Genomic DNA, 5,844 nt, shown 5'->3' with positions numbered 1-5,844 from the left:
TGGAGCTCAGTATGATCACCTTGTGAATGACCATTCAAAGAAAGACACGGTGTCATCATAAAGATTCAAGCTGAGATAGCTGGGGAGATAATAATTTTGGATCCGGAATGTTGCATTATTACAGCCATGCTGTATCAACTGTCCACGCTCGACATGGTTATCTAAATATGTAAGTGTAGTGGTACCTCCAGCGTGCATAGACATTCTAGTTTATCTACCACATATTTTGGGTACCTAACCCTGTGCTAGACAGAAAGTTCTAGAGGACAAGAACTGTCTTTTTCTCACTCCATCATATCCCTAGGATCTAGCCTGCTGCCAGGCACACGAGTATGTGTTCAATATTTACTGAATAAATAAATGTACTATAATGCCCAGTACATTCCTTCTCCTAAAAGCTTAAAATCTCATAAAAATAAGTTGTGCACATAATTTCTTTCCTTGGTGTTTCTGAGTCAAGTTTCATTGTCCTTAAGACAGTTGCTAACTCATTTTGTTCTCTATTGATAGATAGCCCTCACTCATTTCTTATATTATTATCAACAAAAGCAGGGTTGAATTTTGGGGTTTTGTTTTTAGTATTTTTGAGGCTTAGTTTTAAAGCACTTACCTTGATACAATGGGAGTCTAAGAAATCCTGTAAGGATAACACAGAAGTATCACCGACTATAACTTTTTTTTTGGCCATGCTGCATGGCTTCCAATATCTCCAACCGGGGATCAAACCTGGGACCATGGTAGTAAAAGCCCAGAATCCTAACCACGAGACTAGCAGGGAACTCCCTATCACTGGCTTTAAATTTAACATCTCGTCAACAAATAATACTTAAGTTTTGGAGTTCTGTGTGTTCTTTAAAAAAAGAACTTCCTCCATTCTCTCATGGGGAAATAAAATCGATTATCCAATCAGTAATCAATAGCTGTCACTGTTTCTTTTAAAATGTGGGTTTTACATTTGGTTTGTTATCCACTTTAAAATCTGTGTTCCTCATTGTATGTCTGAATTGTACCAGACGCCCTAGTTGGTCATTCCCTCTTTCAACTGATCTTGCTCAGTTTTTCCAGGTTTCACTTAATGAGACACCACACTCATCACAATCTGAGAACCACTACTGTACGAAAGCATTCTGCTAGATTGGCGTCTCCACTTCCCACAGCATGAGCCACGTTCATTTCTCCTTTTAATGCCATTCTCCTGCCTCCAATGCCCAAATACCACCTCTTGCAGGAACTCATCTTTGACGGCTCCATCCTGGCTTTTCTCTCTATTGTCTACATCACTGACTTTTTTGGACAGTTTAGCTATTCCTGTGTCTTTCTCCAAAATATTATTTCATACCTTTATTCACTTACATATGAATAGGGGTTTTCTAGCCTCCCAAGCTGGGGAAGGACAATACAGAAGATATCGAAATACTCAAGGTATCAAAATAGTAGTCAGGCTGGAACCTACCAGTGCCGCTGCTGTTTAGTCGCTCAGTCGTGTCCGACTCTTTGCAGGTCCAGGGACTAGAGCCCACCAGCCCTCTGTCCGTGGGATTTCTTTCCCAGGCAAGAATACTGGAATGGGTTGCCATTTCCCTTCTCCAGGGGATCTTCCCGACCCAGGGACAGAACCTGCGTCTCCTGCTTGGCAGGCGGATCCCATTGTAATAGTTAAGATTCTTGCCCCTGTTTTCAAGAGGCAATTGGAGGTGGAGACAGGGGTGGGGGTCACAAACTTCTCAATGCACCTGCTGTGCTGCTCTGTCCCTCAGGGTCAAAGAGAGTACTCCTGTTCCTTCTTCCCTTCTACCCTCTCCTGCCCCTGTTGTTAGCACAGTTGCTGTAGTCACTGCACTGAGCACCTCGGGCAGCTACGTTGCAGGATTCCAAGAGGTGCCATCCTGCTTTTTGTGAAAGATGCTCCCTGGAGTTACGCAGTACACAACCGGCTCCCGGCCCCACGGAATACCATGAAAGAGCCATTCCAATTGCATGCAGGGAGCCAAGCCCCTAGCTTGCTTAAAGAACCAACTTTTGTTTTACTATTAACATTATATATACCTCTGCTGCTGCTACTGCTGCTAAGTCACTTCAGTCGTGTCCGACTCTGTGCGACCCCAGAGACGATAGCCCACCAGGCTCCCCTGTCCCTGGGATTCTCCAGGCAAGAACACTGGAGTGGGTTGCCATTTCCTTCTCCAATGCATGAAAGTGAAAAGTGAAAGTGAAGTTGCTCAGTCGTGTCCGACTCTTAGCGACCCCATGGACTGCAGCCACCAGGCTTCTCCGTCTATGGGATTCTCCAGGCAAGAGTACTGGAGTGGGTTGCCATTGCCTTCTCCAATGCTTGAAAGTCAAAAGTGAAAGTGAAGTTGCTCAGTCATGTCCGACTCTTCGCAACCCCATGGACTGCAGCCCACCAGCCTCCTCCATCCATGGGATTTTCCAGGCAAGAGTACTGGAGTGGGGTGCCATTGCCTTCTCCGATACATATATACCTGTACACAACATTATATATCTCATAGATACATTACATTTTATTATATAACATTATATACCTTTCAGGGCATTTGGGGGAAATGAAAGTGGCAAGATGTATATTTGTCAGAATTAAATCAATTAGAATCCCATATAGGATGTGTAATTAATTAAAATTTTCATTTTGATTTCATTTTCATCAGTGCAAATGCTCAACACAAAAAATTATTCTGTTGTTATACTTGGAATAATACATCATGCCAATCAAAATTTATATATGTACCATATTTCATCAAAATAAGATAACGATTATAAGCAACATTATGTACAACTAGGAAAGAAAAACACTGCCAATTAAATTATGACGTATCATTAATTGTAAGACATCCTAATTTCAGAAGTGATAAAATGTCAAAAAGTGTGCATCTGAGCATTGATGAAACACTGTGTGTTTTAATGCATTGAAAAGGCAAAACACCACCATATGGTCCAGTGGTTTGAAATGTTAAGTTTCTGGGTTTTTGACATATAACTTATTTGTTTATTACACACGATCCTCGAATAATCACACTGTGAAAGTTAACCACAAGAGCAGAGACAGTACAGTTCAACTGTATATAAACATATAAAACAAACATGAATAACTTATGATTCAGTCACATAAAGTTTAAAAGAAATACTAGCATCCAGTCAATGTAATGTAGTATTTGGATTACATTACAAATAAAAAATTAAGTTTTGGACAGCTGCTTATTCTGAAAATGTGTGATGACAAGGAGAATGGACATATTTTTATCCTTGGAAAAGTCAAACTAAACAATCAGAAAAATCTCAGCAGTGCAGTAGAACGACTTTACATTTATCCCGGAAGCTGAACAATAGTCCTTGTTGCTTGTGGGGCCATCAGGAAAAGCCAGCTGTGGGTTTCTTTTTAGTACAATTAATTGCTTCCGCTGTATATAAAATTGAAAGAATTGGGTGCTTTAGTGCGGAAAAAGGATATCCTGTACACTGCTCCTATTTCCTCACAAAAGCTATTATTGAGCCTTTTGCCATTAATTCACATGCATTGGATTATCCTGTGATGAAAGAGCAAGTGGCTTCTCATTTTTATAGTCTCTTATCTCCTATTTATTTGGCACCTCTCTGGAGATACCTGCTCTTCTCCCAAGACTGGTTAATTGCTAGCATGTCAGAAGGTAGCTAATGACTGACTTCCTTTTCTGAGACTAATTGTGAGCTCATCTCTGTACTTTTTCTTAGAGTGGCATTTCTCATTGTTGAGAAATAGTCTGAGTTCTGTTATTATTTGAAATGACAGAGGCAGCATGTTCAGTACCAATTTTCAATCCCTGCCCACCGTTCACTTTGAGATCAGCAAGTGACTCATTATAAATCCTCTGGATAAACCTGAACGGTCCAGTATACAACAGCCATTTGCTAAGTGTGACTGTGTAAATTTTAAATTAGTTAAAAGGAAATCAACATTTAAAGTTCAGTTTCTCAGTCTCTGAGGGGCTTCCCCGGTGGCTCAGAGGTTAAAGCGTCTGCCTGCAATGCAGGAGATCCGGGTTCCATCCCTGGGTCGGGAAGATCCCCTGGAGAAGGAAATGGCAACCCACTCCAGTACTCTTGCCTGGAGAATCCCATGGAGGGAGGACCCTGGTAGGCTACAGTCCGTGGGGTCACAAAGAATTGGACACGACTGAGCGACTTCACTCACTCACTCTTCCCAGTCTTGGCTCATTAAGTGCTCAATAGCCACATGAGGTTAGTGGTTACCATGTTGGAAGAGGGAAGATACAGAACATGGCCATTTTCACACAAAGTTCCATTGGACAGTGTTGCTATAAACTGTGATCTGGTTCCCTCAGGCCTCGTGAATAGTGTCTGAACCCTGAATTGATGTTTCTGTGCTCACCATTGAAAACAAATGGTACAAAGGCTACTTTCAGGATCATTTCTGTAGTCTGTTACTCGAGAATTTTCTCTGAGCATGTGGAGCACCAGAAATGGGGGGCTGCTGTTCATCTGGTATAAAGTTACATAAGGTCTGGGAAGATCCCCTGGAGAAGCAAATAGCTACCCACCCCAGTATTCTTGCCTGGAAAATTCCATGGACAAAGGAGCCTGACAGCCTATAGTCTATGGGGTCACAAAGAGTCGGACACGACTGAGCAACTAACACACACACACACACACACATACTATAAGTGTTCTTACCACAATAAATATATATATATATATTTCTTTTTTTTAATTATTTATTTAGTTTATTTGAGCGTACTGGGTGGTACATCTTAGATCTTTGTGGTGTCGTGTGGGATCTAGTTCCTTGACCAGGGATTGAGCCCAGGCCCCCTGCACTGGCAGTGTGAAGTATTAGCCGCTGGACCATCAGGGAAGTCCCTACGTGTATTTCTTAATGGTAGAAAATTGACGAAAATGCAAATATGCAAATAGTGTCCGTGGTATCTCCAGGTAGAGGGACTATGATTACTTTTTTCTTCCTATTTATATGTGTTTTGGGGGTTTTATTTCTTTCTTAATTAGTAAAAATCACATTTAACATCCTTAAACCCATTCATTTATCACCAGTTTCAAAGTGGTTTTATCCAACCCCTGCCTTAAGAGAGGAAGTAGTCATTTTGAACAACGGTTTCTTTAAAAATTAAACTCAGCCAGCAGTGTAGTTAAGAGATCTGTATTCCCTTCACTTCTAGCATGAAAAGCATCAGAGAACTTGCATTTAGGATGCCCTAGAGCCCCGATAAATAGAATTACAGAACATCCCTCAGGAAGAGATGGCTCATGATCACTAGCAATCCTCTAAACCAGGCACTTGTTGGGCATTTTGCCAGGTTATACATATTTCTAGACTATACTTCAGAGTCTCAGAATCAAGGCCCAACAGGTTAAGGAGGCCTATGGAGCTGAAGAGGGCTCTGGTTTTACCATTGAAAAGAGAACCATAAAAAAAGAATTCCTTGTTTCCTAAAAGTTCAGGCATGATCATACAGGTTTAATTAGGAACAGCCAGCTGTTTACAGCAAATTATAAACTGCATAAGCAGACCTCAGTGGACACTCCCAAAACATGTCCCATGAACCCTTACTTCTCCAAGTCCAGATTCAGCAGATCTGGCTTGGTGAGGCAGGGTGCTGTGATGCCAGCCAGAGGAGTATTCTAGAAGTCCCTTTCCATAGCTTTCCATGACCAAAGGAGAGGGTCAGGAGGGCATGGAAGGCCTCTGCTTTTCTTTCCTTTTGTCCTTGAAACTTAAAGCCAATTCACTGTTTTCTTGACTACTACCGCACCCGCCCAGTAGAGAGGCATTTCAGAAACAAGTTAAGCAACAAGATAAGAGCACCAACTTTGGAG

At 41.6% G+C, this 5,844-nt stretch overlaps 1 pseudogene; it reads left to right on the top strand.

Moving 5' to 3' along the window:
- The first annotated feature begins 4,404 nt into the window (after nt 1-4,404).
- Nucleotides 4,405-4,498, top strand: LOC138986165 (small nucleolar RNA U3; annotated as a pseudogene).
- The last annotated feature ends 1,346 nt before the right edge of the window (nt 4,499-5,844 follow it).

This window comes from Bos mutus, chromosome 28 (assembly GCF_027580195.1).
Source record: "Bos mutus isolate GX-2022 chromosome 28, NWIPB_WYAK_1.1, whole genome shotgun sequence".
NCBI lineage: Eukaryota > Metazoa > Chordata > Mammalia > Artiodactyla > Bovidae > Bos > Bos mutus.
Note: the sequence above shows the minus strand (reverse complement) of the source record. Positions and strands in the feature narration are given on the sequence as shown.